At 44.2% G+C, this 18,755-nt stretch overlaps 1 long non-coding RNA gene across 2 annotated transcripts in view; it reads right to left on the minus strand.

Annotated features, from left to right (window-relative positions):
- Positions 1-11,488: 11,488 nt before the first annotated feature.
- The window catches only part of LOC111747638 (uncharacterized), a 93,031-nt gene continuing 85,764 nt past the window's right edge, over positions 11,489-18,755 (minus strand). For both annotated transcript variants that reach the window (XR_010319494.1, XR_010319495.1), the window contains 2 exons: positions 15,801-16,013; positions 11,489-15,341 (listed from right to left, as the gene is read on the minus strand). This is a non-coding gene — a long non-coding RNA (uncharacterized LOC111747638). The remainder of the gene's footprint in view (positions 15,342-15,800; positions 16,014-18,755) is intronic.

The raw sequence follows: 18,755 nt of genomic DNA on the forward strand, positions 1-18,755 counted from the left end.
CCAATATCCACTCTGCTCTCCCCACATCTGATTCCCTATACTCATAGCCTTGGGATATCACATTTTATCCCTGTTAATGACAGTCACCATGAGAAGCCAAGGACTTCCAGGTTACTGCTCATCCCTGCAATTTTTATTGTCATATGGCCTCTTCCATTCCTTTCCTGACCCTGTCCCCTCTACCCCTCCCCAGTGCCTGAAACCTGTGCTCTCGGGAACTCACAGGCAGCCACCAGCAAGATACTCTCTATCCTTGGCGTCTTCTGTGAATGCTCCCCTCATCTTCCTGACATCTGGTTCTTCCCTAGCCGTCATAACTGCTGCCTATTTTCTCCCCATATTCCTTGAACCACAGGGTTTAGAGAAAGGATGGATGTCTGTACTGCTTCTCTTTACTACATCCAGACTATTCTCCCTCCATTCCTCTTCCATAAAAACCCTCAGCTTTGAATCGCACAAAATCAGATGTAGCACCCTGTCCGCCTCTCTTTGGGAAGATCTGGGTTCCTGGCTCCTGGACCTTCCCCATCACTGTTGTAACCATGATGCTCGGGAGTTTCAAAACCCACACAGATGATCCCTCCAATACTCTGGCCTCTCAGTCTTGTCCTCTGCCCTAACTTCAAGGACATACACCAGTTCTTAACTGAAATTCCTTCCATGTTACTCTCCAATACCACCATCTCTTCTCTTTCAAGTTCCACCCTTTGGTATCCCAATTCCTACAAACCTCTGACTCTACTGAGACCTGCAACCCATTGATCCTACCACTTATCATTGTCTCTCACCCTCTTAATATCCACCTCACTTTCTTAACCAGTTTAAATTCCAAGATCAATTGTCATAACCACATTCTCTCATATACCCTGAACTCTCTTCCTCACTGTCATGTGGACCTGCTCCTTGGCAAAACCAACGTGATTAATTTCAACACTTCACTTATTCGTATCTCAGCCCACACAGAGAAAAAACAGCCAATCCCAATGAATGGCCTCATTCTAAATTCATGACCTGGAACCTAACATGGGTACTGTTACTACTGCTGCGCAATCGGCAAACTCCTCAACAGTGTCATCTTCAACTTTTCTCCTCCCTTTTCTCTTGAATCCACAGGAACTTGATGAAATGAACGGACACTGAATAATGCCACCAGATTCTAGACTAAAACAAATTTAGTTCTGTGAAAGGAAATTTTATATGAGATTGACTTCAAGTTTCTAAGGAGGTATCTATGTCCCAAGTTAGAATATGTACCCAAAGATTCCCCTTAGCACAGGTTCTTAAGATAAAACCAAAAGAGAATGGATGGCAGAGTGCACTGAAGATTTAAGCTCACTAACGAACTTCCTTCAAACCTACTCTGATTCTTTAGACCATGGGCTCATACCCTACTAACCCAGAAGAATGCCCATTAACTACAGACAAATGCCTTTATTCTCTGAGCCTGGAGAAAATAAAAACAATTCTAAATAATGGGATGTCAATGGAAAATTAATAAAATTATCAAAAACTCTAAAAAGTTTTCTTGGCTATTGTATGTGTACCAGGTCAACAGGTTATGATTTTCCCATGTGAAAAATTATTAGCCTGATGCTGCTAGAGGAGAACACTCACATCAGAAAAGCAAAAACTGGATTAAGGAATGACTAAAGCCTAATTTTATCTGCAAAGCTAAAAAGTGACCTTTTCTCCTGTAAAATACATTCTCTTACTTTTTCTCCAGCACTGCCATAAAAGAATACTATTTTAGACTCACTGGCCATGTTATCAGATTTCAACTGCAGGTGTTTAGGATATCTAATGAATTTCCAATAAATGAAATTACCGGAACCTTTTTAAAATAAAGTGCCAAAACTGGGAGCAACACTCAGTTAAATGATGTTGGAGGTCCATAAAATTATGCCAGATCTCTCCTTCAGTGTAAAACGTTTGCCATTTTTCCTTTCATATTCGGGTGAACACTCAAGGTAAGTATTAAATTTGAATACATGTGTCAATAAAATCCCCCCAAGGCAGGTACGTAATATATTCCACACCACACAACTGTATACCTACTTGATAATATACCGCCTTGAAATTATTTGACTTTAAGCTTCTAGGGAACAAGGACACTCCTCTGTATGACATCCAGTGTCATAGTGTGTATGTAGCCGAACTTAATAGGTGCTCTATAAAAACAATGTCCAGTCTTTCCAACCCATTCAATGCTCTGCCTTATTCAGATAATGTTGCAAATACTCCGTCAGAAGGGCCAAGCATGTTTTAAATATTGTTAGGACTTGTGAGAGTCAGGCATGCTCCTTGTACAAACATTCAAGCTGCCCAGCAAAATACCAAAGCAAAAATAAAAATCATCTGGAAAAAAATACTAGTATTTTATTGAATATTCCTTTTTTTTATACACATACTTTTTTTTATACACATACGTACGATTTTTGCATAAACGGATTTATACTTTTCATGTTGTCCTGTGATATGAATTGTTTTAACTTAATATATCATAGATATCCTCCCATAAAAACAAATAAAGAACATATTTTAAGTGGCTATATAGCATTCTGTGGTACATATGTATCATATTTAATAAGAAATTTCCTGCTAATGGATATTTAAGTTATTTCTAGTTTTTTTTCTTACCAAACAAAGCAACGATGAGTATTTTTGTGGATGTATCCCTCACAGCTGTATCTTCTCAGGATAAATTCTAGAAGGTGAATTGCTGGGCAGAGTTTACATCTGTACATATGCTGTCAAACAGCCCTCCGGAAAAGTTATAACAACGTACACCCAACTAACCACACTGATCAAGAAGTCCTCTCTCTTGCCAAAACTACTATCAAACTTTATCATCATTGCCTATAGAATTGCACTTTAGGGCTATTAACATACAAGCATGCTCTAAATATTTCAGTTAGACATATCTTTTCAATATTGTGTACAGTGATTTTTACCATATACAAGCTTTTAATTAGTATGTAATAAAATTAGCAATTTTCCTTTAATAGTTTCTGATTTTCATGGCATTTATATAGAAAGATTCCATCACTCCAGAAGTTTTTAATCATCAATATTTTTTGTTAATTCCATTTTTCTTAACCTTTCTGAAACCAGACACTTCTTTGGGAATCTGATGAAACCAGAACTATCCAGAAAAATGCCCAAAAATATAAAAATTTTGCAGACAATTTCAGACAGCTCAACGATTCATTAAACAGCTATGTGATCTTGGGCAAATCACGTTTCCTATTTGTATGTTTCTCTGCCAACTAATGTAGAATAAAATATTTATCAGAGCACTAAGTGTACACATATGATGGATATAACCATTCTATCCCTTGGTCAAGCTGCTTCCCTTCTAACTTCTTCTCTCGTGTGTACTCCATCCCCACTGCCTTGCTCATCTACCCATGCATAATACATGAATAATTTGTGAGTAAACTTGTAAAGAGGAGTTCCCTTTTATTTCTGCCAGTTGGCACCTCTGGCCCAGCCCACACATATAAAGAGGTTTGGAAGAATTAGGAAAGAATGGAGCATGTATCCCTCTCCATTTTCTATCCTCTGGGCTCATTTCAGAGAGCTCTTAAGTTCATTTTATAATTTTTAAATTTTTTATTAAAGTTCTTACTTGCTCATCACTTATCTTTTGGCCACTCTCAGTTTCTATAAATCCTGGGTTTTTAATGTTTACCAGACTATAGGACAAGGTTTAAAATAAAACCCTAGAGGGTTACCGGGAATTGGAAAATCTTAAAACTTATGAAGGACATAAACTACTGCGTTGTTGAGAGAAGATAATAGAAGTGAAACTACTGACTACTCCAGAAGGCGGTAAGTGACACTGTATATTGCTTCATAAGTAGCAAGGAAGGAAGACTATGTCAGATGTAAGAAGTAAGGGTTTCATGGAAAAGCTAAGTTGTATGACCCAATGAGAGTCAAGAAAATTACAGTACTTTAATGATGAGTGCTTTTACAGCATCTCCTTGAAACTCAAAGGAATGACCCCAAAATCTGGGTCACAGCCCAAGGTTTGCTACACAAAATCTCATCCTCAGCTGAAACATCGCGTTCTTACAAATGTCCTCCTGGACCCTAAGCCAGCTTCCCATGTGGACTTCTGAACCTATGCCGTTGTAGTGCGCCACTGAGTCAATTCCGACTCATAGCGACCCTATATGACACAGCAGAACTGCCCCAAGGGCTTCCTAAACTGTAATCTTTACGGGAACAGATCATCAGGTCTTCTCTCCTGCAAAGTGGGTGGTGGGTTCAAATCACCAACTTTTCAGTTAGCAGCCAAGCACTTAACCATTGCACCAACAGGCCTCCTTTCTGTAGCTCTACATACTTAAATTTCTCACCAGACTTTTAAGTATTTCTTCAGTGTCTATCCTCTGCATGTCATGGTATGCTCCATGTAGATGTTCACCTTATATCTCCTGCTCCTTGCACAGCGCGTAGCACAAAAAGGTGAATGAATGAATGAATGAACAAATGGATGAAGGGATAATTGAATCAATAAACTGATGGACCAAAAAATGAGGTCGTATACCAGATGATCTCCAGAGTGTGTTAAGATGTGAACGTACCAAGGCCATTTTTTTTTTTCTTTTTGAACTCTATAAATGCCTGGGTCTAATTAGGTTAAAATATTTATGGATCACCTATTTTGAACAGTCTTGTGCTTGGTCTACAGGGAGAAAAAGGGTGAGTAAGGATACATAAGAATTATGTCTCATTCCTGCCCGTCAAAGAAATGGGTCTGGCTAGAAAGGGAAAATTTTCATTGAACAACTAGGATCAAGGAACAGTACAGCTTTAATGAAAACAGTGACTTCACGAGTATAACTGAGAACCCAAGGAACAGAGTAACTCATCTGAATATAAGGAGTTTGGAAGACTCTCCCAATTATGTGGGCGAGAGTACATTACACAGAGAAGTGACCACACAGCCGATTGAAATGAGGCCTCGTGGGAAAAACCTAGACCCCTCCCACCTCCTCACAGTGAAGGGGAAAAGAAGCTCCTTAAGTCAAAATTGGGGCTTCTGACATTACAAGCTTTTCATGGGGATACAAGGCAAGGAAAAGTAAGATTCACCTCAACAGATGAAGTCAGATATGGCCAAACTGATACTAATGCAGAATGCCTTCCTGAAAGAAAAAAAAAAAAACCAATTGCCATTGAGTGGATTCCGACTCATACCGACCCTACAGGACAGAGTAGAACTACCACATAGTTTTGAAAGTGTGTCTGGTGGATCTGAACTCCCCACCTTCTGGTTAACAGCCTTAGCACTTAACCACTACACCACCAGGGTTTCCCAGGCTGCCTTAGCGGCAAGAAAATTTGAAACCTTCCAGAAAAATAAGTGTCACTCTGGGGAGATCCAGGCAAGCAGAAGAAAAAATATAAGAATTGTAGGTAAGTTAGGGGGAAGGGACCAAGATAGACTACAAACAGAAACTATTAATATAATGAAGCTCCCATATTCTGAGCTCCTGCTATGCGCGTCACACAGTGCAGGGGACACAAAGAATGCCAGAGAAGCACATGGCATGGCCCCTGCTTTGTACAGACCTCCTTGTCTTACTGTGGAGACAAACTCTGTAATGGAGAAAAAAAAAAACACCCTATTAAGAAACGAAGGCCCCTGCTCCCAATCAAGATGTGGCCCCAAAGAAGCAAAAGGAGGTAAACAGAGAGGCCTGGAACAGAACTGTGGATCAGGGCTTTGTCCTTGGCACCTCTTGGTCTCCTCCTTCAGCCTCTCCTCCATCTGAAGCACTCCTCACCCACTCCTCCTACCCCAGGGAAGAGGACTTGTAGGTGCCAAAGTGGCCTGCCCTCCTAGTCAAACAACAGAAGCCAGGAAGGGAACTCCAGACAGGCAAGTGTGGCAGGGAGAGTGCCAGGCAGCAGTGATTCCTGTGGTTGAGCTGGGGGTGAGCTCCAGGCTTAGATGAAAGGAGAGCTGCAAGCCAGTTCTCATCTTCCCTCAGGAGCAAATCCTCAGAGAACCAGCCAGTCCTGCTCTGTCCCGCCAGATCTTCTTTCTAAATTAGGAGAGAACAGGAGAGTGCTCCCAGGAGCGGGAGAGGGATTCTGAGTAGCCCACACAGCAGGAAATAGAGAGGTTTATTAAAAAATGAAGGCGGATTAGGCTACCTAACCCCTAACACAAGTCAGCGAAGCAGTAACAGTTGAGCTCCTGTACATCTTTCTTTCCATTTATTTATTTATTTATTTTTACTTCTCTTATTCTTTCCTATACTTTGGAAACCCTGGTGGCATAGTGGTTAAGTGCTATGGCTGCTAACCAACAGGTCGGCAGTTCAAATCTGCCAGGCACTCTTTGGAAACTCTTTGGGCAGCTCTACTCTGGTCCTATAGGGTCGCTATGAGGCGGAATCGACTCGACGGTAGTGGTGTTTCTCATACTTTATAGTTTCTTAAATTGTACATTAGGTGAAAAGTTAACAGAGCAAATTAGATGCCAATTCAACAGTTTGTACATAAAGTGTTTCATGGCCTTGTGTGTCAGCACTCTCCCCATTTCCACTCCGAGTTCCCCGTTTTCTTTTATTCTGGTTTTCTACCTCTTCCTGCCTTCTCATCTCTGCTTTTGGGCAAATACTGCCCTTTTGATTTCGTATAATTGATTGTTCTAAGGAGCACATTCCTTTCAGGTGTTATTGTTTATTTTATGGGCTTGTTTATTGTTTGGATGAAGGTGGTCTCTGGGAATGGCTTCAGCTCCAGGCCAGAAGGGAGTCTTAGGGCCACAATCTCAGAGGTTCTTCCAGTCCCTGTCAGAACAGTTCTGCTCTTTTTTGGTGGATTTTATTTTTTGTTCTATATTTTTCTCCTGATCTGCCTGGAATCCTCTGCTGGGACCCCAGTTGGTCACTATATTAACAACTTTTTAAAAATTCAAAATCAATAGTTAAAAAAAAATCACCTTGCTCAAAGGCTGCTTTTATTGCTCCCTCCATCTATGAATATTTCTAGTGTGGAAGGACACAGGGTTCAGGCCCTGATGCCTTCTCTTCAGAAGGAATAACAAGTAATTTAGGGCAACTCAGGCCCCTAGTTTATTGTTACAACTCTTCCTTTTCTTTAACCCTCAACTCACTCAAACACAGGCACTCTCTCCTCTGTCAGTGCTTATACAGTGAAAAGATCAGGGTTCCTGTTGCCAGCCCATAAGATCTCTCCATTCAAAAAAGTTACACTAGATAATATTTGTCATTATGAGTCTAAAAAATAATCTATCTTAACTCTGCTCCAAAAGAGGGATCTGGGAAGAGTAATGTATTCTGCTGGATCCTTTTACACCACGGTTATTCCTATGGTCTTTTATATATTTCCCTCAGAGCCTGAGGTAAAAAGAGAGGAAATTACAATATTTTGACAACTGGCAAGGATCCAATGAGTAATATACATGAATGACCAAGGAAGGGAGAAGTGTCCAAGAAGGTGTGTTCAGTGTCTCTCAGCAATAAACTCAGGAGGAGAACAGAGAGATGAAGTTAATTCAATGAGAACACACATATATATAAGCTAACCAGGCCAAGCTAATAACTAAAAGCCAACAGGTCAAACTAGAGAAGCAATACAAGGAAAACTCAGAAGTTATGGTTACTTGAATGGAAAAGAATTTAAAAATTTTTAAATTTTTAAAAAGCAAGGAAAAGAGAAAAAGGAGTAAGAAAGAAGGAAAAGGGGCTGAATAAGGTACGCTTTGAGAAACCAGAGTTTACAGGTGTAACATATAGCTTCAATCATTTGAGCAAGAGGTAGAAAATGATGTTTTAAAGAGAAGGATGAAAGGAAACATTGATGTGCTCTCAGCGCCAGCCCGAGGAGGGCAGAGCTGCAGGAGAGCATCACTGTTTGATAACACTGGCAGGCTTGTTCAGGCTAAGCGTGTTATCACTGAGAATCAATATGGGGCAGTCTGCGTAAATGAACTTCCAGGGCTTGTCCAAGCTATCCTGTTAATGTCACGTTGCATTTTGTTAAGTGATGTTTGGAATAAAAAGCTTATCAGTTGGGCCTTAGAAACCCTTTAAAGTAGTATTCCTTGTCATGACAGCTATAACCTCAGCATTTGACACTCACGATAAATCTCACTACAACTGAGAGGAAACAAATGCTGAGCAAACGAATCAGTGCTCAAGGAGGCAGAGTGGCTGTGAAATTGCTGTCAGTTGCTGATACGGGTAGATATGCCATGCAGGACACCATGTGTGTGCACGAACATAATTTCCATAATCACTGGGGGTGGGGGTGGGCAATGGACCTTTAGGTGCATACCGATAGGGTAGAAGTGCTAGGATCCTGTCACAGAAAGATGTGGTTAGAGAAGATGTGAATGTGGCAGGTAGAAGATAACTAATCCAGAATTGAGGTGTCAACCAGCTCTCAATATCCGATCATCAATAAGTTAATCAGCAAGCACGTGTGATGAGTTTATATTCAGAGCTCTGTGCTAGACAGGCAGACAGAGGACATGGGCGGGAGAGTACCCCCAAGGCCATCCTAAGTGCTTCACCTCACTTTATGTTCACAAGCAACCTATCAAGTAGGTATTATGATTCTTATCCTGCAAATAAGAAAATAATATTTACAACAACAAAAAAGAGTAGCTGCTGAGGCTGCTTATGTACAGCCAAAAACCTCATGGGATTTGCTTCTCTGGTGTGGAGGTTTAGGGTCTTGGATACCCCAACTCATTGGCCAATAACAGTGTCTCTGTTCTGCCACCTGGTTTGTTGAGTAGTGCCTGGGGTCTTTCAAGTGGCCATCCAAAGCACAACAAATGGTCTATATTTGCCTGGAGCAACAGAGGAAGAAGGAGAGTCAGGAATAAGAGGAGGATATGGAATGAGTGGCTAACTGGCTCCAAGAACAACTGCCTCCTTTGCCATGAGACCAGAAGAGCTGGATGGTGCCCAGCTACCACTGCTGAATATTTTGATTAAAGATTTTGTAACAGAATCCTGGTCAAAAGCAGGAAAATGAAAAACAGATTTTCAAATTTTCATGGAATCCAGACTTTCTGGAGCCATAGAAGCAGGATGAACCCCTCAAACTACTGCCTTGAAAACTTAAACTAAAGATATCCCCTGAAGTCTTGTGAAAAACAAACAATAGTTTAGCTTAACTAGTAAAAAGGGTCTGCCTAAGCATTACGCTCTTTGAAGATCTATCCATACGGAATCAAACTGACAAGAGCAACTCAAAAGAACAGATAGGAACCTTAGAGGGCAGTGAGTTTATGTCGATGGGGGAGGAACAACTCCGAAAAGGAGGGTGAGAATGGTTTCACAACTCAAAGAATGTAATCAGTGCCACTGAATTGTACATGTAGTAACGGTTAAATTGGTGTATGTTTTGCTGTGTATATTCTTGACAACTACAACAAAATACATTTTATAAAAAAGAAAATTAAGGCTGAGTGAAATTAAATACTTTGCTCAAAATCACATTTCTAAAAACTGATAGAGACAGGATGGGAATACAGATTGATCCAGCTACTAAGTTCAAGGTTTATCAAGGCCATCAAATATTCACACAAAAAAGGAGGCGGACACCTATGCACGAAGGAGAGAAAGGGGGCACAGACCAGTTTGGATAAAGGACATGTTGTGTGCACAAAGAGCAGAAAGAAAGGGAGGCTGCAGTCAGCCTGGGGACGGCCTTTATACCCAGTTAAGAAGCACTTTGTCTTACAGCCCATTAACTCTGGAAATAATGGACTGACATAAGAGAAAATGCAAAAGATTAAAGGACCTAAACAAGGTAACACCATTCATGCAGGAAGAGAAAAGATAAAGGGGTATTTGGAGATACCCTAGAAGGGACAAAAAGTTAAAATCCAGGACTGTAAAAATGGAATTTTGGTCTCTTTTCTAAATTGGGGTCTCTAAATATTTCCTGGAAACCCTGGTGGTGTAGTGTTTAAGGCTACGGATACTGACCCAAAGTTCAGCAGTTTGAATCTACCAGGTGCTCCTTGGAAACCCTATAGGGCAGTTCTACTCTGTCCTATAGAGTCGCCATGAGTTGGAACTGACTCGGCAATGGGTTTTAAATAACGTCCTGACCTTTAATATCTGGCAAATATTTTATTACTGTCCAAAATTAAGAGTTCAAAAGTGATCAATAATGGTGCCCTGCAGACACCAATTGCAGCCCTGACAGGGAACAAAATGGAGACTGCCTGAAGGAGGAGAAAAGTGGGGTGTAGAACTGAAATTCTCATAAAAAGGCCTGACTTAATGGTCTGACTGAGACTGGAGAAACCCCAGAAGACATGGCCCTCAGATTCTCTGTTGACCTAGAACTAAAACCATTGCCAAAGCCAACTCTTCAGACAAAGAACAGGCTGGAGTATAAGACATAAAATGATACTCATGAAGAGTGTGCCTCAAGTGTGAGCTCAAGCATAACAACGATTGTAAGGATAGCACAGGACTGGGCAGTATTTTGTTCTGTTGTGCATAGGGTTGCTATGAGTCAGAACCGACTCAACGGCAGCTAACAACAGCGGCATCATCTTGGGCCATGTTCAAGCCTTTAGGTTATGTTATTTCCCTGTTTGCATGGTCTGATAGAGCTCATGAAGGTCTTAAAATTAAGACAAAGTGTAAGTGTAACTTTCCGGTAGCAAAGCAAGGGGTAAAATGCAAAGCATAAACATAAATGCCTAGCACCTCAGTGGTGTTAGACCTATTAGAGTCTAAGTCTGGACCCTCATCCTACATCTGCTTTGGAAACATGGTGGACATTACTCCTTTTTCTTGCCAACTTGCATCTTGTGAATATGCTCTCCTTACACCGGGATTACATACTACAATTTGAGACCTGTCCCATTTTCCCAATCTCCTTTGCAGCTAGGGCACAGGTACATGACCTTGGCTTCACCAATTGGAAGCTTTGCAGGTGACTTTGGTTTGGAAGAGAGAGAGTAAGGTAAAGAGATACATGCCTTTTTCTGGGCCATCCATTTTCTGGGAAGGATGGCAGTGAAGGTTGTTGTGTTTTCTGGACAATGAGAGGTGTTAAGTTCTAGTACCTAGGCCTCAGCATTACCAATATGATCTGTGATGCCTGTGCTCAGTAGCAACATTGGCTAAAGAAGGAACAGCTGTTACAGCAAAAAACAGTACTATTCAGCAGAAAGGAGCCCTGGTGGTGCAGTGGTTAAGCATTTCACTGCTAACCAAAAGGTCAGTGGTTTGAACCCACCAGCCACTCCACAGGAGAAAGATGTGGTAGTGTGCTTCCATAAAGATCTATACCTTTGGTGACATCTCCGATCAGCGGCTGATCTCTAAAATCTACATGATACTGCAAAAACTCAACAACAAAAAGACAAAAAATCAATTACCAAATGGGCAAAGGATATGAACAAGCACTTCACTGAAGGAGCCATTCAGGTAGCTAACAGATACATGAGGAAATGCTCATGTTAAAAAAAAAAAAAAAAGCCAATAGAGAAATGCAAATCAAAACTAGAATGAGATTCCATCTCACTCCAACAAGGCTGGCATTAATCCAATAAACACAGAATAATAAATGTTGGAGAGGTTGTGGAGAGACTGGAATATTTAGATACTGCTGGTAGGAATATAAAATGGTACAACCACTTTGGAAATCGATATGATGCTTCCTCAAAAAAGTAGAAACAGGACGTGGTGCCAAGATGGTGGAATAGCCAGACAGTTCCTGCGATCCCTCTGACAACAAAGACCCGAAAAAAAAGTGAAACGATTATATTTATGACAAGCTAGGAGTCTTGAACATCAACGGCAAAGTCAGAAGACGGACTGAGCAGCAGGGAGAGGAATAGATGGTTCAGAAGCGGAGAGGAGTTACTGGACCTGAATCACCGAGATCCCTCAGGCACCATTCCTGGAAGTGGCTGCAGTGGGCTGTTAGCAGTGTTCTGCTGCAGTTTCCTAAGGGAGAAGAAGCCAGCCACACAGCCTGCTGGCAAGAACAAGAGAAGAATGGCTCTCTTGGCAAAAGCCAAGCACTTGTGTATGTTTTACTGCACCCCCCACCCCCAGGCTGGCTTCAGTGGCTGTTGATGTCCCTGGGCCTGAGATAGGCCCTGTTGAGCACCCAGAGCCAACCTCCAGGCTTTGGAGTAGGAATAAATTCACAACTGGGTGAAAAGATAATTTGCCAGTTCCAGTAACCGGCAGCGCTCAGGACTGAAGAGGCTCCTGTCCAGGCATAAATGGTCCATGGACTTTGAATATCTTTCCCCCCTGCATGGACCTGTGAGGGCGTATTCCAGGAGAATAGGCTTTTGATGATAGACTGCAACCATTTCAGCTGTGCTGTGGAGAGGTGGTTGTTTTATATCTGACACTGCTTTGCCTCTTAAACAAGGGTCCTCACCTACCCACATCATGGGCACAAGGGCTGGTGGCTCCACTCAGGTCACCCTGCCACTCACGACATGGGTCCAAGGATAGCTGGTACCTCCCAGTCCTTACAACCACAAGCACTGGGTGCCCATGGTATTTCTGCAGAACCCACCCGCCTGTACGCTCTAGGGAACAGGGACACACTTTCTTCACAGATACATGGGGGATGTTTCTCAGCCCCCTCCTTGTTCAGAGTGTGACCCCCTGCTGCAACCCAATACCAGACCTACAGTAATCACCCCTGCCCCTCTAAGACTGTAGGAAAGAGCCTGTACCACACACTAGATGATCAGCTACCTGGACACCTGAGCTGAATCCACACAAGAAAAGTGAATGGACTCCTAGACTGATATATCTGATAACAGCTCTAGCCATCTGGTGACAGGACAGCAGAATTTTAAAGGTGAAAATAATCCAGCTAGCTCACTCAAGCAACCCATTTGGGCATATCAAAACAAAACAAGCAAAGAAGCTAGGATACAGGAAGCAAAAAATCTTATGAGTGGGTCACTAAGGGTAATAGTGAGTGGTGCCACTCCCTTTTCCACCCCTTGATTCCTGGACCCATGAATCCTGGCTATGGGAGATACAACACCATATACTGGACGCTAGTTTAGAGCATATACAGCCTCTAGGTGAACACTGCCCTAACCCTGCAAGGTACTGCCACCTGGCTGGCACTGTAATTGTGTCTTTAGGAGTCCATTCCGTCATTCTATCAAACCAGCTACTTCAGAATGATGGGAACATGGTAAGACCAATGAATTCCATGAGCATGGGCCCACTGCTGCATTTCATTTGCTGTGAAGTGAGTCCCTTGATTAAAAGAAATGCACTTGGGATACAATGATGGTGGATAAGGCGTTCTGTAAGTCCATGGGTGGTAGTTTTGGCAGGAGCATTGCATGCAGGGAAGGTAAATCCATATTCAGAGTAAATGTCTATTCCCGTAAGAACAAAACTTTGCCCTTTCCATGACGGAAGTGGTCCAATGTAATCAGCTTGCCACCAGGTTGCTGGATGATCACTTTGAGGGGTGGGGCCATATCGGGGACTCAGTGTTGGTCTCTGCTGCTGGCAGATTGGGCACTTAGCAGTGGCTGTCACCAAGTTGCCCTTGAGGAGTAGAAGTCAATGTTTCTGGGCCCATGCATAACCTCCATCCCTGCCATCATGGCCACTTTGTTCATAAGCATTGATGGGAGTACCTAGGAAAGGAGGTGAAGTGGTTTCCACAGAACACGTCATCTTATCCACTTGATTGTTAAAAAGTCTTCGTCTGCTAAGGTCAGTCTTTAGCAAGGGTTCACATGAGACACAAATATCTTCACTTCTTTGGCCCATTCAAAGAGGTCTATCCACGTATCTCTTCCCCATAAATCCCTGTCTCCAGTTTCCCAATCATGTCCTTCCAAGTCCTTGACAATCCAGGTAAACCACTGGCCACAGCCCATGGATCAGTATACATACATTCACACATCTGGCCATTTCTCCTTCCAAGCAAAGGGAACACCCAGGTGCACTGCTCATAGTTCTGCCCATTGGAAGGATTTCCCTTCACCACTGTCCTTCAGAGAGGTCCCAGCAAGGGGCCATAGTGCTGCTGCTCTCCATTTTCAACCAGTACCTGCATGTTGCACAGAACCATCTGTAAACAAGGCACAAGTTTTCTTATCTTCAGTCACCAGATCATAAGGAAATCCCCATGAGGCCATAGGTGCAGACTGGGAGATGAAAGGTATGTGACAGGAGTGGAGACCATGGCATTGGGGCCATTTCCTCATGCAACTTACTTGTGCCTTCGGGTCTTGCTCAGGCCCGATCTTGTACATACCACTTCCATTTAATGGTGGTGCGCTGCTGTGCATGTCCAAATGTATGACTCTCTGGGTCAGACAACATCGAGTTCATAATGGGAAGCTCAGGCCACATGGTGACTTGGTGGCCCATGGTTAAGAGTTCAGTCTCTACTAAGGACCCATAAGAAGCCAAAAGCTGTTTGTAAAAAGGAGAGTAGTTATCTGCAGAGGATGGCAGGGATTTACTCCAAAATCTTACAGATCTATGCTGTGTTTCATCAAGAGGGACCTGTCCTTCAAAACAAGGATGAAGAAAAAGGCACTGGCCAGATAAATGGCTGTATACCAGGTACCAGGAGGTGTGTTAATTTGCAGTTCACTCCTCCAGGGCAACTCCTCTTCCAACATCAAATCACAAAATGGAGGCTGATTACATAATGTCTGCCAAACCCTTGATTATGATGATTATGGCCTAAGCAAACTGACACATAACATGAGCCATCACAGTGGTGATGAAAATCTTCTGACATAGGTACTGATGATGGTTCAGTAAGACTGTAAAAGTACATAAAGCCACTATACTACACACTTTAAAACTACTAAAACATTTTATTTTATGAGAAATCTACCTGTTAAAATAGTATAAACTATAAAGTGATCTGGAAAAATACTACGACAAAACCAAAAAAATTCCCACTGAGGTGAGTTGAAGAAAGGGTGTGTTTCTGGAGCTGATGTTCCCTAGCTGTGAATGAGGGGTGGCTGTGGAGGAGTTACAGAAAATGGCTCATCCCCTGGTGACCAAGGCAGAGCTGGAGATGGAGGACCTGGTGCTCTATAGGGCTGTGATGTTGAGCAGGAGCAGGATCGACATCAGCAGGTGATCTGGGAGCCATTCTGGAGGTGGCCCAGGATTGAAATCTACCCCTCCAGCTGTTTGTCCATCTGCTGTTGGTGATGGAGCTGATGATGGAATAGTTGGTGCACTATGGAGCTCCAGTGTTAGTGCACGAGCAGGAGCGACATTAGCAGGTGGTCCAAGAGCTGGTTCTGAAAATGACCCCCGTGGTCCCTGTCCCCAGGAAGTCACAATCTGTAAGGAAAACATGAAGATGGATAGAAGAATGAAAAAAAAAATACATGCAAAGAAAACAGCGTATTTTGTAGAGAAAATAAAGCAGGGTGCTGTGAGATAAGGCTAGGGTGTGGTCCAAAAGGCCTCACTAAGGTGACATTTATGTGTGACCAAATGACAGGAGGCAACAGCCCTGCATGAGTCCAGGACAGCATGCCAAGGAAAAGACATAGCTCGTGCAGAGACTGGGAGGCAGCCATGAGTTTGTCTAGAGTGGGGGTTGAAATGCAGCCAGTATGGCTAGAGGGAGCTGAGGAGGAGAGGAGGCAGGGAGGAGAAGAACAGGTCCAGGACCCATGACCTGGTGGGCTGGAGGAGTTATCTCCTGCTCTGTGATAACAACACCCACAAAACTAATGACCCAGAACAGCACACAACACACAGTCTCTGTGTGCCAGGACTCCAGGCATAGCTTACCTGGTGACTGCCCCAAGTTCTCATGTGCCTGTGGTTGCTGTCTCAACTGAGTCTTGAGTCAGGAGATCTGCTCCCTACACACTTGCATGTTATCAGCAGAACTCTGTGAGCTGTTAGACTTCAGGGCCTCACTTCCTGTCTATTGATCAGGACCCTCCCTCAGCTCTGTCACATGAGTCACTCCATGTGCAGGTCATACATCACAGCTGCTTCCTGGGGGGAGAGAGAAAAATAAATGACAGAGAGAGAGATGACTGAGAGACAGAGAGAGAGGGAATAAAAAGAGAGCCAAGTAACATTTCCCAAATGGGGTCATTATGAGTTGAAATCGACTCAGTGGCAACTAACAACAACATTCTTCAGAAGTGAGTCCCTGAGTCCAATCCACACTGAGGGGAGGGGGCCACACAGGATGTGGAGACCAGGAGGTAGGACTGTTGGGAGCCATCGTGCAGGCTGCCTACACCCAAGTCTGAGATGAGGCACTGGGTTAGATTCTAAATGTAATGAAAGTTATTGGAGGGTTTTATTTTTTATGCAGAGGGTGACAATATCTGATGTTCATTTCATTCCAACCCCCTCCTGGTGCAGGCTGGGAATTGAGGCCAAGAGAGGAAGTGACTTTCCCAAGCTCACACCACCAAAACGCAGCCCTGTTTGGGGATCTACTCCATGCTGCTTCTCAAGCCTGCTTGAAATTCTTCCATTGCTGAGTTTGTGCATTAGCTACAGGGGCAGATTATCCAATAGGCAAGGTAAGCAAGGTGATCACCATATCATTGATGGGGCAAAACACATGTGAAATTTTTCACTACAGATTAGTAAGTAAGCACAAGTAGACCAATGCTTGCCTTGCTTACAGGGTCATCTGCCCCCGTCAGGGATTGTAAATTTGAAAAGAGGCACCGATTCTGTAGGAAGGTAACGTGGGGTTCGGAGAGAGAGACTTCAGCCATACCTAGAAGCAGAGTATTAGATGTGGTGAAAAAATATGAAAAGGTGAAAATGTTCATTACAGGTGATCTGCATAAGCAGGTAAGCCCTGTGCTTACCTTGCCTATTAGATAATCCACCCCTGATTAGCTACAGGTAATGCCTGCCCACAGGTTCTATAGATGTTATCTCACATATACCTGCTGAGTTCCATAGGAAGATGACGCTAGAATGATCCCTATTGTTTGGGTAGGGGGACTGGGGAGGCTCTGAGAAGCACCTAGGGTCACAAACTGGTTGAGAGGGATGAGCTTTGTCTGAACCCAGCTTTGTCTGCTCAGAGCTGGGGCCCTGGCTACACCCAGGCCTTCACTGGGTTCTGGGGGGGAGGGGGAGGGCTGTGTTGGTGTCACTGTGTACAGTTATGGAGATGGCAGGGGGACAGGTGAGCACTCAGCAACCCAGAGCAGACTTTGGGGAGGTCTTATCTGACATCAGGCCCAAATCAAGAGACCCAGGATATGACCTCACTTCCTTGACAACAGAGTACATAGAACTTGGAACCCTGGTAAACAGCCCCCTATCCAGCTCACTTGAGTGGAGACACTCAAACTAGGAACATGTTTTCTTGTTGTCTCCCATCTTCCCTTGTATCAAAGCTTGAGAGACCCAGGAGTTCGACACTTTCACCAAGGCTGAGGCATGGTCTCGTCCCCCAACCACAGAAGCTCAGGCCATTTACCAAAAAGAATCCGAAGGTAACACAGGGTGGTCCAGGGCTGCCAATCCAGGCCAGGCCACCACTGTGATCCCATCGGGGCAGCCACATATCCCTCCTCAAGTTCATACCATCCCCTTGGCCATGCCAGGCCTTGTCCTCATGGGGTCCCTGGTAACCAGTGCTGGGAGGAAATGTGGACACAACTGATGAGGCAGAAAGTCGTTGGCTGAGGCAGGGTCCATTTGGGAGAGAGATGGTGGGGGTCAGGGAAGGAGGAGCCATGTGATCTGGGTAGATTTGGGAGGGGAGGAGTGATAATGAGGATGATGAAAATGGGGCTGCTGCTTCAGGACTAGCACACATTGAGGGCTCCACCAAGCTCCATCCCCAAGGCCTCTCACTATACGGAGCTCATGGGGCTGAGTCTGAGCATGGCTGGGTGTAGTCCATCAGGCTGGGTGCCTTGGAGACCGAGTGCTGGGGTGGCAAATGTAGAGGCCTCTTTCACTTCCCTGCCCTGACACCCCTGATCACACAGAATGCTAGGATTTAAGTATACCCAGGGGTTCCAGTTCAGACCAGGTCTTAGGGAGGGACTGTTTGGGTCACAGGCTGAGTGAGCACTCTCACCTGGGCCTTCTCAGAGATCCAGCTGACCCTGAGTGGGGCAGTCAACGTGCAGCCCTAGCTGCTGGCATTGCCTGGGCCACTGCTGACCCTGTGCCAGCCCAGCTTCTGCCACATCCTGCTGCAATAGTCAGAGGTTGATTTTTCTATCCATGGACTTGGTCAGTGCTGGATGGTGCTGCCCACAGTCCAGCCCACCCAGCATGGGGCAACTGGGAGCTCCTCGGAGGCACAAGGGCTTGAGGGGCAGAGAGGGAAGGAGGTGGCTTGGAGGGGCTCTTGATGCCTCCCTGACTGCTGCCGGCACTGTCTCTGCAGAACTCTCCACAGGAGATCTCCACGGAAAAGGAGAACGGCATCATGTACTCGGTCTACCCCACGGAAGGGGCCAGGAAGGGCTGGCACAGGTGCTGGGTGAGTGCGGGGGGAGGAGACTGGCATCCCCACACAGGGACCCGAGATGACCAGAGGGGGCCCAGGGCCCAGACACCACCCTGTAGACCTCAAGTCCCTCTCAGGACTTTTCCTCTCGAGGGTCCCCAGTCTCCTCCCTAAGGAATACACCTCCCCACCCACCCCACTGCCTTCCCTGCCCTGGGCAGCTACAAAGTCACTCTTCCCATATTTGTAGGAATATCAGAAATGAGGTTTTTGTCCTGTCCTCACTTCACATA

The sequence above is a fragment of the Loxodonta africana genome, chromosome 26 (genome assembly GCF_030014295.1).
Source record: "Loxodonta africana isolate mLoxAfr1 chromosome 26, mLoxAfr1.hap2, whole genome shotgun sequence".
Lineage (NCBI taxonomy): Eukaryota > Metazoa > Chordata > Mammalia > Proboscidea > Elephantidae > Loxodonta > Loxodonta africana.